The 15,852-nt window shown below is 44.1% G+C and overlaps 1 protein-coding gene across 1 annotated transcript in view; it reads left to right on the forward strand.

Annotated features, from left to right (window-relative positions):
- hcn2b (hyperpolarization activated cyclic nucleotide-gated potassium channel 2b) overlaps nt 1-15,852 on the forward strand; it is a 127,944-nt gene that overhangs the window by 77,704 nt on the left and 34,388 nt on the right. The window lies entirely within an intron of this gene.

The raw sequence follows: 15,852 nt of genomic DNA on the forward strand, positions 1-15,852 counted from the left end.
ATGAGGTGCTGTTCCTCCAGTTTGTGTTGAGCTTCACTGGAACATTGCAGCAGGCCAAGGACGGACAAGTGGGCATGAGAGCAGGGTGGAGTGTTGAAATGGCAAGTGACAGGGAGGTCTGGGTCATGCTTGCGGTCACCCAGTCTGCGTTTGGTCTCTCCAATGTAGAGGAGACCGCATTGAGATCAGCGAATGCAGTAGACTAAATTGAGGGAAGTACAAGTGAGGTGCTGCTGCAATTGAAAGGAGTGTTTGGGCCCTCGGATGGTGAGGAGAGGGGAAGTAAAGGGGCAGGTGTTGCACCTTCTGCGGTTGCTTGGGAAGGTGCCGTGGGAGGGGCTTGAGCTGTAAGGGGTGTTGGAGGAGTGGACCAGGGTGTCCCGGAGGGAACGGTCCGTATGGAATGCCGACAGAGGGGGTGAAGGGAAGATGTGTTTGGTGGTGGCATCATGCTGGAGTTGGCAGAAATGGTGGAGGATGATCCTTTGAATGCGGAGGCTGGTGGGGTGATAAGTGAGGACAAGGGGGACCCTATCATGGTACTGGGAGGGAGAGGAAGGTGTGAGGGCGGATGTGTGGGAGATGGGCCGGACATGGTTGAGGGCCCTGTCAACCACCGTGGGTGCAAAACCTCGGTTAAGGAAGAAGGAAGACAGAGGAACTGTTTTTGAAAGTGGCATCAACAGAACAGATGCAACGGAGGCGAAGGAACTGAGAGAATGGGATGGAGTCCTTACAGGAAGCAGGGTGTGAGGAGCTGTAGTCGAGGTAGCTGTGGGAGTCGGTAGGCTTGTAATGAATATTGGTGGACAGTCTATCATCAGAAATTGAGACAGAGAGGTCAAGGAAGGGAAGGGAAGTGTCAGTGATGGACCATGTGAAAATGATGGAGGGGTGGAAACTGGAAGCAAAATTAATAAATTTTTCCAGGTCCAGACGAGAGCATGAAGTGGCACCGAAGCAGTCATCGATGTACTGGAGAAAGAGTTGTGGGAGGGTGCCTGAGTAGGACTGAAACAAGGAATATTCCAAATACCCCATAAAGAGACAGGCATAACTGGGGCCCATGCGGGTACCCATAGCCCCACCTTTTATTTGGAGGAAGTGAGAGGAGTTGAAGGAGAAATTGTTCAGTGTGAGAACAAGTTCAGCCAGATGGAGGAGAGTTGTGGTAGATGGGGATTGTTCGGGCCTCTGTTCGAGGAAGAAGCGGAGAGCCATCAGACCATCCCGGTGGGGAATGGAGGTGTAGAGGGATTGGGCGTTCATGGTGAAGAGGAGGCGGCCAGGGAACTGGAAATTGTTGATATGATATCGGGCATCAGAGGAATTGCGAACGTAGGTGGGAAGGGACTGGACAAGGGGAGAGAGAATGGAGTCAAGATAGCAAGAAATGAGTTCCATGGGGCAGGAGCAGGCTGACACGATTGGTCTGCTGGGACAGTCCTGTTTGTGGATTTTGGGTAGAAGGTAGTAGCAGGCCGTCCGAGGTTAGGAGGCTATGAGGTTGGGAGCTGTGGAGGGAAGAGATGAGGTCAGTAACAGTCCTGGAAACAATGGACTGATGTTCAGTGGTGGGGTCATGGTCCAGGGAGAGGTAGGAGGAAGTGTCTGGAGTTGACCCTCAGCCTCTGTGAGGTAGAGGTCAGTGCACCAGACAACAACAGCACCACCCTTGTCAGCAGGTTTGATGACAATGTCAGGGTTGGACCTGAGAGAATGGAATGTGGCAAGTTCAGAAAGAGACAGGTTAGAGTGGGTGAGAAAAGCAGAGAAATTAAGACAACTGATGTCACACCAACAGTTCTCAATGAAAAGATCAAGTGCAGGTAAGGATCCAGAGGGAGGGGTCCAGGTGGAGGGAGAATACTGGAGGTGGGTAAGAGGATCTGTTAAATGGGGGGAGGACACCTGCCCAAAGAAGTGAGCACGGAGACAAAGGCAGCAGAAGAACAGTTCAGTATTGTGCCGAGCCTGAAATTCATTGAGATGAGGGCATAAGGGTGTGAAACTGAGTCCTTTGCTGAGCATTGAACGTTCAGCGTCGGAGAGGGGACGGTTGGGGCTGGGATTTGAAGACGGGATGGGGTCAGAGGGTTGGGCAGGGGTGGAGTGTCCTGGAGGGGCATTGGCATCAATGAGTTGTTGAAGCTTGCATTCCTTTGCACCTGAAAGAAAGAGACAAAGTTTCTTGTTAAGGCGTCGGATGAGATGAAGAATAAAATGAAACTGGGGACAAGGACAGCTTAGAGATAGGGTGAGTTGGTGCTGCTAGAGGGAGAGGTTGAGCGTGTTCATGTAGTGGCACATGGCGCTAAGTGTGGAGCTCAGGATGTGATAAGAACAGCAGTCCGAGAAGCGTTGTACAACCCGGAGATACCTATAATCCTGGGTGGGTTCGAAACATGAGGGATGGGATTTCAGTTGGAATCCACTTGGGGTAAATCAGAGATGGACTCAGGCACTGAGGAAGGAGATATGGCTGTGAAAGCGAGTTTTAGTAAACACCTTGACAAACACCAGGAGAGAAATAGAAAGCAATGAAGGTGAACAGGGCAAAAGAGACAAGCGGAAATCCTGTCGGAGAGAAGAGCAGTACTTCTTCAAGGTAGGCATTCCTGGAAGAGAAGTGGCAGTTAGTTAAACACTAAGATAAAAAGCAAAATACTGCCGACGCTGGAAGTCTGAAACAAAAAAAATAGCTGGAAAAACTCAGCAGGTCTGACAGCATCTGTGGAGAGGAAGACAGAGTTAATGTTTCAAGTCCGTATGACTCATCATCAGAACTAAAGAGAGATAGAAATGAGGTGAAATACAAGCTGTTTAAGGGGGGTGGGACAGGTGGAGCCGGATAGAGGGCCAGTGATAGGTGGAGGCAAAGGAGAGATTGCCAAAGATGTCATAAACAAAAGGACAAAGTGGTGGTATTAGCTAAAGAATGTGCTAATGGTGGCATTAAGGGTAGAAAGCATGATGAGCAAGTGACAGATGGCCCTAGTGGGGGTGGGGTGGGGAGAAGGGATCGAATATAGGCAAAAAGGTGGAGATAAAACAATGGATAGAAATAAATTTAAAAATAATAATAGCAATAGTGGGAAAAGAAAAATATATTTAAAAAATATATAATAATTATTAGAAAAAAGGGGATCGGAAAGGAGGTGGGGATGGAGGAAAGAGCTCATGATCTGAAATTGTTGAACTCTATGTTAGTTCAAAGTAAGTTCTCTTCACTTCAGTCCTTTGAGGACAGCAGCTTGAGGCACAGATGCTGAAGGTTTTGTCACACACTTGTAAGATCTTACAATGCCTTCCCTGACACACAGTCTTTGCCCCTTTACACACATTTTTCTCTTTGAATGCATATACCCATTGTTTCACTCTGCCTTTGGACTTTATCTTCCTGATAATAAAACCCTCTCGTAGCACTAAGTTTTATTTTTGGGAAAAATAAACACACTGTTTCTAAACTTCACCTGGCTAGGGTGACACATTTCACCCTCCTTTGGAAACAATCTAGTCTAGTTTATTTCAAAATGCAAATGTTCCCTTGATACCTATGTTTCTAAACTTCCCCATGTTTATCTAAATAACATTTCAAATCTAACCACTCTTCTTCGATCAAAGCACTCAGACTAATTCAAGTAAGTGACACACACAGACACATATAGACACAGACACATCCCATTATTACTCTATTTTACAATAAATTCCAATAACATTTTGAGAATTATTTTATCTTGACAACCACCACATTGGAATATGCCAAATCAAATCTATACATGGAATCATGCCATATTGTATACAAAATCTAACTAATTGCCCTTATGCATTTCCTTACTGCCTGTCCTCCATGTGCCTTTGCCTGTCATAGAATGTTTACAGCACAGAAGGAGGCTATTTGGCCTATCCTGTCTGTGCCGGCTTTCTGCCAAAGCAGCTCAGCTAATCCCATTTTCCTGTATTCCAGCAAATATTTTCTCTTCACATTCTTATCTCTCCAGGTGGTCTTTATTTCTCCAAATGGACTTAATTTACCAACTGGAGAAAAATCATCTGTTCCAGAAAAATATAAGTATTCTGAGCTGCATGCAGTAACCATTGGGTCAGTATATCGAATCTCATTCTGTTATAGGAACGGAAAATGCTGGAAATACTCTGCAGGCCTGGCAGCATCTGTGACCTTTCATCATTCTGTTTCTTTAAAAAGATTTGATGGGTACATGGAGAGAAACTATTTTCTCTGGCGCGTGATCAGAAACAAAGGGACATAATCTGAAAATTTGAGTTGGGCCATTGAGAAGGGAAACCAGGAAGCATGTTATTACACAAAAAAAACTATAATTCTCTGCCCCATGAGGCTGCAGGTGTTGGATCAATTTGAACTTTCAAGACAGAGATTGATTTTTGTGAGGTCAGAGTATCAATGGATATGAAGTGAAGGCAGGTGAATGGAGCAGAGGTACAGATCAGCCACGATCCAACAAGCTTGAGAGTTTGAATTGTCTATCCCTGTTCTGGTTTTGTATATAGTGCATTCCTCCTATTTCTGAGTTGCTTACTTGAAATTTTCTGTCAATTCATATTTTTTCAGCATTAAATTCCTACTTTGCTGTTGTTTACATTGTTCAAATTTTTAATACAAAAGTTATTGAATGATCAGGAGTGGGTCACAGTTTCTCAAAAGCATCTAAAAATTCTTCACATGCAATGGATTATGTTAGAACTATGGTGACTAATGTTATGTGGGTAAATAGAACAGATCTTTTGCACACAGCAAGATCTCATGAGTAGCAAATTAAGTGAAGCAGTTATTCTGTTGTTTTTAGTGGTGTGGGGGAGGCATATCAACCAAGATTCTGTGAGGTACTCACCCTTCATTGAATAGTGCCAGTAGATATTTACTGTCCACCTGAACAGGCAGGCAGGACCTCAGTTTAATGGCTCACCTTAAGGACAACACCTCCAAGCATATAACACTCCTCAGTACTGCATTGGGTTGGACCTGGTCACATCCTAGAATGGTACCAGCTGGCCAAGTTAACAAAGAGGATCAACGTCAATACACAGTGTATCCTGGTAGATGCTGCAGAATCACAGCTGTGTAAATTTGTTTCATTTGTTTGCTCTCGAAGGTACTAATTCCTACCGAATATGGCGCCATCTCTGTTTCCCCCTCACCCCAAGTGACCATTCTGCGTTTATGAGTGCTGGCAGCAAGTGCCAGCAGTTTGGCCACCACTAATTTTCACGCCCAAGCCAGTGTTGTCCTCAACTTGCATAAACACTTCTTAATTTCCAACATCAGCCCCTGGAAAGTAACCCGTGAGGATAGCCCTTGGTTGATTTTTGCTTCATTCTGCTCAGATGATCCTGTGGTGTTCAGGTTTGCAACCGGGCTGGCTTTCTACAGATGCAAGAAGTCACTGACTGTGAGCATGTGACAATTAAAACACCCGCAGATCACCCAGGATTGCTAGAGTTTCTATTCCATCAATGCACAGCTGGATTGCCACCACAAAAAAAATGTTTTTTTTTATCCTTTCACGGGGTGTGGGTGTCACTGGCTAGTTATTGCCCATCTCTAATTACACTTGAGAAAGTGGTGACGAGCCACTTGATGTAGGTACACCCACAGTGCTTTTAGCAAAGGAGTTCCAGGATTTTGACCCAGCAACAGTGAAGGAACGGCTTGGGAACGGAATAGTTCCAAGTCAGGATGATGTGAGACTTGGAGGCGGTGGTGTTCCCATGAGTCTGTTGCTCTTTTCCTTTGAGGTGGTAGAGGTCGTGGGTTTTGAAGGTGCTGTCGAAGGAGCCTGGGTGAGTTGCTACAGTGCATCCTTTAGATGGTACACACCATTGCCACTGTGTGTTGTTGGTGGAGAGACTAAATGTTGAAGGTGGTGGCTGGGGTGCCAATCAAGTGGGCCGCTTTGTCCTAGATGGCGTCCAGATTATTAAGAGGTGTTGGAGCTGCACTCATCTAGGCAAGTGGAAAGTATTCCATCACACTCCTGACTTGTGCCTTGTAGATGGTGTTCAGGCTTTGGGGAGTCAGGAGGTGAGTTACTCACCACAGAAATGCCAGTCTCTGACCTGCTGTTGAAGCCGCAGTATTTATATGGCTGGTCTAGTTCAGTTTCTGGTCAATGGTAATCCCCATGATGTTGATTGTGAGGGATTTGGTCATTGAATGTGAAGGGGAGATGGTTAGAGTCTCTCTTGTTGAAGATGGTCAATGCCTGGCACTTGTGTGGCATGAATGTAACTTGCCACTTATCAGCCCAAGCCTGAATGTGGTCAAATGGTGCTGAATATTGTGCAATTAACAGCAAACATTCCCACTTCTGACCTTATGATGGAGGGAAGGTCATTAATGAACTAGCTGAAGGTGCTTGGGCCTCAGACACTACCCTGAGGAACTATATCAGCGATGTCCTGGGACTGAGGTAATTGAGCTCCAACAACCACAACCATCTTCCTTTGTGCTAGGTATAACTCCAACCAGCGGAGCGCCTTCCCCTGATTCCCATTGATTCCAGTTTTGCTCAGCTGCCTTGATCCCACACTCTGTCAAATGCTGCCCTGATGTCAAGGGCAGTCACTCTCTAATCACCTCTCGAGTTCAGCTCATTTGTCCATGTTTGGAGCAAGGCTATAATGAGGTCAGGAGCTGGGTGGTCCAGGCAGAACCCGAACTGAGCATCAGTGAACAGGTTATTGCCAAGTAAGTGCCGCTTGATAGCAATGCTGGTGAGCATTTGCATCACCTTGCTGATGATCGAGAGTAGACTGATGGGGCGGTACTTAGCCGTGTTGGATTTGTCCTGCTTTTTGTGGAAAGGACATAGCTGGGCAATTTTCCACATTGCTGGGTAGATGCCAATTTTGTAGCTGTCCTGGAACAGCTTGGCCAGGGGCGCGCAGTTCCAGTACAGCTTTATGCAGGTGACTGATAGATTCCCAGGTGACCTGCCATAATGCTTTCATCCTGTGGCAGCCCTCCCCTCCCTGTTCACTTTTGCACCTTAAAACAGACTGATTGCCTGGCAGCTCAGTGGCAAGAGATACATACTTAAAACATAACTGATGACACCCATGAGGAACCCAACCAATGTCGCCCAGGAGTAATGAAAACAGTATGACAACCAAATGTGTCATTCAGCAAGTTGGAGATGTGCTTCAGTAATTGGATAGATCTGGAGATGCCCTTTAATACTAATAGCGAAGGGTCTCCAGAATGGTCACAGTGTGCTGCACTCTGCACAACATTGCACAGCAGCGAGAATTGGACCTGCAGGAGAAATGAGACACACAGCATAGTTTCTTCACACGACTCCAAGGAGGAGGCAGAATGTGATGCGACCAATACAACAGATGATAGGGCGGATTCTGAGAGGCTGTTTTCCCCTTCTGGGAGAGTCTAGGACCAGAGGGCATAATCTCAGAGTAATGGGTCGCCCATTTAAGACAGAGATGAGGAGGAATTCCTTCTCTGAGGGTGGTGAATCTGGAATTCTTTACCGCAGAGGGCTGTGGAAGTTGGGTCATTAAGTATATTCAAGGCTGAGATAGACAGATTTTTAATCAGTAAGGGAATCAAGGGCAATAGGGAAGAGGCAGGGAAGTGGAGTTGAGGATAATCAGATCAGCTATGATCTCATTGAATGGTGGAGCATGCTCGATGGGCCAAATGGCCTACTTCTGCTCCTACATCTTATGGTCTAACAGCAGCGGTGCCTATAGTTGCCCATATGGCCCTCGTTATTGCAATGTTTACTTGAGATCCACTAGTCACCCACCTGATAATTACATTCAAAAGCCACTTACACTCCTTGCAACCCCCCACCTGCACCCACCCCCCACATTCCACCCCCCAGTAAGACAAACACAAAGTAGACCCACAAACAACCAAACTTCCCTTTCATAGCTCCTTATTGCTCGGTGGCGATCCATACCTTGCTATTCAATACAAGTGAAAAGGCCACTTTCCAAGCAGCAACTTAAAATTGGCATTGCTGGAAAGTGGACAAAACAAATAATATTTATGTGGCTCAAAAATTAAACAGGAACTTACCAATCTAACATTGTGTTAAACATCCACGTGCGTACCCTTGTGCAACTACAAATCTTTACTCTTCCTCTTCCTGGCATTTTTATGGAGTGCAACCCCTGTGACTTCAGCAGCAATAAAAACTGGCTGCTCAGATCTCTGCTCTGACTGCTGAAGTGCTCTTGGCTGACATCCTCTGGGTTTTGAAGCCCATAATGTCCCAGGCAAAGATTTATCCTACTGCATCCCCCCCACCTCCGCACCTACACCTCCCTACTCTTAACTCATTCCAAAGTTAAAATTTAGATCATAATTCTATCTGCTTCACCACCAGAGACTAAGGGCAGAATCTTTTGTTCGGCATGTGGGGGTGGGCCCTGCATGCTGACATGTAAAATAAAGTGCGGTGACGTTGGGCGTGCACCATGACTTCACGCTTCATTCCGATCTTCCGTTCGGCAGATGCGCACTGGAGTCAGCTGTTAAGGCCATTAACGAACTAGTTAAAGTACTTAACAAAAACAGAATTACCTGGAAAAGCTCAGCAGGTCTGGCAGCATCGGCGGAGGAGAAAAGAGTTGACGTTTCAAGTCCTCATGACCCTTCGACAAAAAGTGCTTGTCAGGGCTGCCTGTCCAACCTTAAGGTTGGCCGGGGGGTGGGGGGTGGTGGTGGCAGGTGAAGAGCTCAGGCGGCCTTTGCATTTTTCATGGAACCTCATCCACGGGCTGGATGAAGTTTGATGAAGGGCTTATTAATTAAATAAAATGTCTTATGAAAATCCATAAACATCTCCCACTCATCGGGCACATATTTGAGTAATTTTATTTTTCTCCAATGTTTTATTATGAAATTAATCGCTCTGAAGCAGGCTCTGTCTCTCCCTCTTCCCCCTGCCCGCACAGGTAGCGCTGAGCGCTTCTGTGTGCCCGTCATGCTGGGCAGCCATTAATTGGCCCACCCTCGTAAAACGGCAGTGCCCAGCCGATCAGGGGCAGCCATCGGCTCTGCACCCACCTGTGCCTGCTCCCAACTGGCCTGCCTGACAGGGAGAAAATCCTCTCCACTAAGAATGGAACCTAGCATTTGTCGGTCATTACGCCTCAGCACTAAGTCACTGTGTGTCTTTACCCATTAAGCCATTTGGAAAACTCTCATTATTCTTGTTCAAACTGATTGGTTGTTCCTGTAGGATACCCCAGTGTTTATGCATTGCGTATCTCAGAAATGATGTTTAATATCAGGTGCATGTTGAATACATTCATATGCAAGACTCCTGAGGAGAGTCTGTTTGCAGTTTGGCTACAGTGAACTTAACTCTGGTTAAGATGCTGGGCTGCATTGTCCAACGTGCTTTGCATTTTAAAATTGTTGAGACACTGCCAGGAATGGCATCATGTGTTAAGTGCATTTGGTGTTCAAGAGCACTTACAACTGAGATATTGAAAAAAGCAGCTTTCCAGACAGCACAAGTACGATGCACTGTCAACAGTATTCCCTAGAATAAAATGGTTTTAGAATGGTTAGCAGACGTTTTTGTCCCTTTCACCTTGGTAGGTGACCCATCATTGTTTGGTACATCCTTTTCTGCATGTGATGTATATAACACACTTGCAAAGCAGCTGATGGTGGTACAATCCCTTTTACCTAATTTTTTGCAATGTGTTGATTACAGGTCCTTGCAATTGTATTTAATAGTTCACCTATATATAATTCTATATAGAATGGATTTTATGTAGCTGTTGAAGTTTGTATTCTATTGTGACTGCAGAATTCCTTTGGCATTTTACAGAGCACTGACATATGCATTTATCTATTGGCATTGTTTTAATCTCTGTGCAGACTGATACATGAAAAGAAGATTTGAACTTCCAGTTAATAACTGAAAAAATGACAAGATTTCACATTTTACAACTTCTACTATAACAAATGACTAAAAAACACTATTGACTAAGCCCCACTTTCTTTTTGTAGGCAACTTATACATTAAACTACAGATAGGAACATTCCCCTTTTATACTATCACACATCGCACTCCTTACAAAATTACGGTCTTTATAGCAAAAAAAGTCCACAGTTGCTCTCAGCTTCCAATGGTTTTGCATTGCCCCATTTTCCTGAGTTTCGCTGACTTCAAGTGACTGCATCCAGGCTCTTCCCATAGTTTTCAGAGAGTTTCCTAAATCTAATACCAGCAGTAAATCCTGTCTTGATGGTTCTTCTCCTCTGGCCACACCAGGACGAGTCTCCTGGAATCCTGAGATGGCTGTGGGGACGCGTTGATTAGAGGCCATCTCCCACCTGCATCTGGCTGGGGTAGTTCACAAAGCCAGGCAGTCTCTCCTCTCTGCCAACTACACGTAACTGCTGTCTATGATGTGCACTGATTTGTCGGAAAGCTTGTAACCTGATCTCAAAGTGGCTTCCTTTGCTCTCCTCCCCATGGCAACATGAAACACATTAGCCTTGCATCCAGGTAAAAATGCTGATTAGCTATTCTTGTCCCAAACTCTCTTCTTAGAAGTAAATGGGCAGCTTACAGCATAACTGTTCACAACCTGATACTTTCAGCATTTTTCCAGGATTTTGGAAGACTCAGAGTCTACCTATTATGAGCTCAGAGACTGCCACCTTTGTTTCCAAACAAGAACACCTTACACCATTGCCCCATTAACACAGTCTAGGCCTCCCTTTGATCTTTAGCCACTCTTGGCCTGTTCTCAAGCAGGCTTCAGAATAGATCATCGACCATTTTACTTTGAATTAAAGACATTGTTCCAAAACGTAACAATCTTATAACTGCAACAGCATCTACAAGAATGAATTGAAATATAATTTATTGTTGCATATAATGCAGAAGCATGTGATAAAGGTCAGGTATTAGGAGCGTTTCCAAAGTTATTTTATTCATTATTTTTTCAAAATGGTGTATGAATGTCTCCTCCTCCTCACTATTCTCCCATTTTATTTGGGATTACTACAATGCAAGGTTGAATATCCTGCTTTCATGACCACATCTTTCCATCTGGTCTTAGGCTTTCCTCTTGTCCTTCTTCCTAGTAGCTCCATCACTTGCCTCACCACATGTCATCTCTCTCTCTCTCTCTCTCTAACAGCAGATGACCATATCATTTCAATCTCTTAGCTACTTTCTTCAATGCTCCCACAATCTTCACTGGCCCTCCTGATGCGCTGGTTCCTGGTTTTGTCCTTTCTCATTACTCCACAGATCTATCTCATCATCTGCATCTCACTAGTATCCAGTAGTTGTCCCTCTCTTCATGTTGCCCAAGTTTCTGCACTATATAACAAGGTCAATCGCACAATTGTTTTATAGATTCTTCTTTTCAATTCAGCAATACTTTCCTATCACACAACACTCCACTGCACTTCTAATTACTCCAAGCAGAGCTAACCCATTGTTTAATTTCCATTTCTATACTGCCATCTTCTGCCACCACTAATCCTAGGTACTTGAAACTGCTCACAAGGTCACCACAATATCCATATAGAAAGCCAAACCTTGCTGGAAAAATAATGACATGTTAACAACACACACACAGTTTTTAATGTGCAAATCACCCAGCAAATTCAGGGGATTAAACAATTCACAATGAGTTGTGATTCTCCAGAATTTATTGGTCAATTTGTGCACTCTCCTGTTTGCCTCATTCAAAGGTATCTTGCCCTTGGCCTCCTCATTATTTTGAAGAGCTTGTTGGATTTGCTCATCAATTGACCAATAAACTCACTTTAAAGTTAGGGCTCATAATTAATACCATAAGTACTCTTTTAACAGTGTGGTAATTGTAAATACAATGCAAATCAATCAGAAGGGAACAGCTTAAACTATGGAGTTGTATTCCTGCTTGTAGTAAATTGGTGTTAGACTTTGAAAAAGTGTTAGATTTAAGCAAAAAATTTATTTAAGCAAAAATTAAATTCATATTTTTCCTTTGTCTCTTTTCTATCTCTTAATCCCCTCTCTATACTTCTCTTTCGGTATGTGATTTGACTCTAATTCATCATCCTGCTTTGTCTGCCCTGTCTCTTTCTCGATCCTTAAATCAAGTTGGTTAATGAGACACACTGGTGCCACTGTTCACTAATCTCCCAAATCCACTGTTGCCTTCACTATGCTGTGCTCAGCCCATGCTTTCAGCGAGCTATGGTGCAAAAGCATGTTTAATTAGAAGTCCAAATAACAATGCATGTTATGAGGTCTCCCACCCTAGCAAGATCTGTCCCAAAGTAGTAAAAAGATTTACTGAAATAATAAGTCCTGAACACATCAATTAAATCTGAGCATTTAAGAAATTAAGTAACCTGATGAACAAGATTTTGATTATTCTGATGTTGTCATAGAGGTGGGACGCTCCTAAGAATATATAGGGATCCGGCTATCTATATGACAGCGATTTTTAGGTATCACTTTGAGCTATACAAGATGTGTTCAGGCTTCCTTACTAAACTGGAATTAATGCATCATGGACAACAGGCATAGATGATCTTAAAGCATAATATGTAAATCATAATAAATCTTATTTTATTATATTCCTACTTTCTACTGACTCAGTACCTGGATACAGGGGTTGCCTTTGAAAATTAGGATCTGGTCTATGTGAGGTAATATTATGCAATGGTGTTTTCGAATTAAATTAAAGCATAAGACATTTGTACAGATTTTATACTTAGAAATTTATATTTGTATTTAGCTAATTTGTACTTGTATACTTTATTTTATGTCCTCAAGACTATCTGAAATTGCTTCCCAGCCAGTGGATTTAGTATAGTACTGTTATTTTGTAGGCAAATTCAGCAACTAATTTATGCAAGATTGTATAAACAGTAATGAGATAAATGACCACGTGCTCTGCTGCAATAAAAACAAAAAAAAGTGTTAGAAAAAGTCAGCAGGTCAGGCAGCATCTTGTGGAGAGAATCGGAGTTAACGTTTCAGATCAAGTGACCTTTTATCAGAATTTGTTTATTGTTTGAGGAATAATTGTTGGCCAAGGCACCAAAAATATTCATGCGGTTTCATTTAACATCCCATCCAAATGATGGCGCTCTCTACAATACACTATTCCTCTGTATTACATAATGCATGTGAATTTATTCGATGCTCAAGTACTAAAAGTGGGGTTTGAACCCAAATTTGTTGGATCGTGAGGCAAGTGTGTTATCAGTGAGACAAGCTGACCTTAAGCTATTAACAATATAGCTTTCAAAAGTATAAACATCTGTCACTTTTATGTTAAGGAAGTTAGAATAAAATGGAACTTCTACAAGCGGTATTGCTTTTTAACAAGCTGTAAATAGGGTCAGATGGATCAAGGTTGGAGGTGATTTGTGTGGAGGATGGATACTGGCACACCCTAGTTGGTCATGTTTCTGTGTTGTACGTTCTACACAATTCTATATAAAACATTGACATGTTTGCTAAGGTTATTGAATGTGCTTTGTCATTTTCCTTCGTCTTAATTTTTGACAAAATGCATCGAAATTGCAAAAACTTATAATTTTGTTCTCCCTAAAATGTTAATCTAAATGTTTGAGGCCTGATTTGGCTCATTTGGGAAGTATTGAATTGTGGCTGCTGGGTTGGCAGAAAGCAGATTCACATTCATGATTCCTAAAAAATGAGGTCTCAATATCAAGAGCTATCTGAGGAGGGGGTGGGATGGCGGTGGGTCTGAGTGAGTGGATGCTGAGTGTCTAACCTACTGTTTCTCCGTAGGGAGGGAAGGAGTCCCTCAAACATGTTTGAGTTTTCTCAGTTTATTCTTGCATATTCCCCCATAACTTGGTTACACAGCAACAATGCTATTGAGCCGAAAATGATCAACCTGCCCAATGATAAGAGTACTTCAGAATCAGGATAAGCAGTAGTCCTTACCCACACCCCACCCACCCACTGCTACAGGATTACCAACCACCACCCACCCCTCCTTCCCCACCGCACCCCCCCCCCCCACCCCCCCAACACCTTCCGTACATCTTCACCAAAAAAAAGCGTCCCCACTTACAGGTTCACCAGCACCAGCCCATTTCTCTCTCAGAATCAGCAGCAGCTCCTTCCCCCTCTGGTTCTCTCAGAATCACCAGTGCCACCCCACCCCAACCCCTACCCTGACTCAGATAACAAACGGTCCCTTATCTACCTCCTGGGAGTTGGTCATCCTGTTTGGAATAGCAAAATAGGAAACAATGTAAATAATGAATAAGTCTTTAGAATAAAATGGCAATGGTTTAAATATGACAATTGACTACTTCTTTAAATACTTATTTGAAACAGAGGAAGATAGAAGACTTGTGGGAACAGTACTGGGAAGTGGAACTAGTTCACCCTGGGAAAGAACAGGTATAAACATAATTGGCCATATGGTTAAAACAAGAACAGAATTACCTGGAAAAACTCAGCAGGTCTGGCAGCATCGGCGGGAGAAGAAAAGAGTTGACGTTTCGAGTCCTCATGACCCTTCAACAGAACTGATTTTTCTTTACAAGGAGAGGGTTGAAATATAAGCTGGTTTAAGGTGGGGTGGGAGTGGGGTGGGGTGGGGGGGAGAGAAGTGGGGGGTGTTGTAGGGACAAGCAAGCAGTGATAGGAGCAGATCATCAAAAGATGTCACAGACAAAAGAACAAAAGAACACAGAGGTGTTGAAGTTGGTGATATTATCTAAACGAATGTGCTAATTAAGAATGGATGGTAGGGCACTCAAGGTATAGCTCTAGTGGGGGACATAAAAGATTTCAAAATAATGGAAATAGGTGGGAAAAGAAAAATCTATATAAATTATTGGAAAAAAAACAAAAGGAAGGGGGAAGAAACAGAAAGGGGGTGGGGATGGAGGAGGGAGCTCAAGACCTAAAGTTGTTGAATTCAATATTCAGTCCGGAAGGATGTAAAGTGCCTAGTCGGAAGATGAGGTGCTGTTCCTCCAGTTTGCGTTGGGCTTCACTGGAACAATGCAGCAGGCCAAGGACAGACATGTGGGCAAGAGAGCAGGGTGGAGTGTTAAAATGGCAAGCGACAGGGAGGTTGGGTCATTCTTGCGGACAGACCACAGGTGTTCTGCAAAGCGGTCACCCAGTTTACATTTGGTCTCTCCAGTGTAGAGGAGACTGCATTGGGAGCAACGAATGCAGTAGACTAAGTTGGGGGAAATGCCAGTGAAATGCTGCTTCACTTGAAAGGAGTGTTTGGGCCCTTGGACGGTGAGGAGAGAGGAAGTGAAGGGTCAGGTGTTACATCTTTTGTGCGTGGGCATGGGGAGGTGCCATAGGAGGGGGTTGAGGAGTAGGGGGTGATGGAGGAGTGGACCAGGGTGTCCCGGAGGGAACGATCCCTACAGAATGCCGACGGGGCGGGGTGTGTGAAGGGAAGATGTGTTCGATGGTGGCATCATGCTGGAGTTGGCGGAAATGGCGGAAGATGATCCTTTGAATGCGGAGGCTGGTGGGGTGATAAGTGAGGACAAGGGGCACCTTATCATGTTTCTGGGAGGGAGGATGCACCCTCATGCCTTCTCCTCCCTCCCAGAAACATAGGGTCCCCCTTGTCCTCACTTATCACCTCACTTATTAATTAGCACATTCGTTTAGATAATATCACCAACTTCAACACCTCTGTGTTCTTTTGTCTGTGACATCTTTTGATGATCTGCTCCTATCACTGCTTGCTTGTCCCTACAACAACACCCCCCTCCACTTCTCTCCACCCCTCCACCCCCAACCTTAAACCAGCTTATATTTCAACCCTCTCCTTGTAAAGAAAAATCAGTTCTGTTGAAGG

Source organism: Carcharodon carcharias, chromosome 14 (assembly GCF_017639515.1).
Source record: "Carcharodon carcharias isolate sCarCar2 chromosome 14, sCarCar2.pri, whole genome shotgun sequence".
Classification (NCBI taxonomy): Eukaryota; Metazoa; Chordata; class Chondrichthyes; order Lamniformes; family Lamnidae; genus Carcharodon; species Carcharodon carcharias.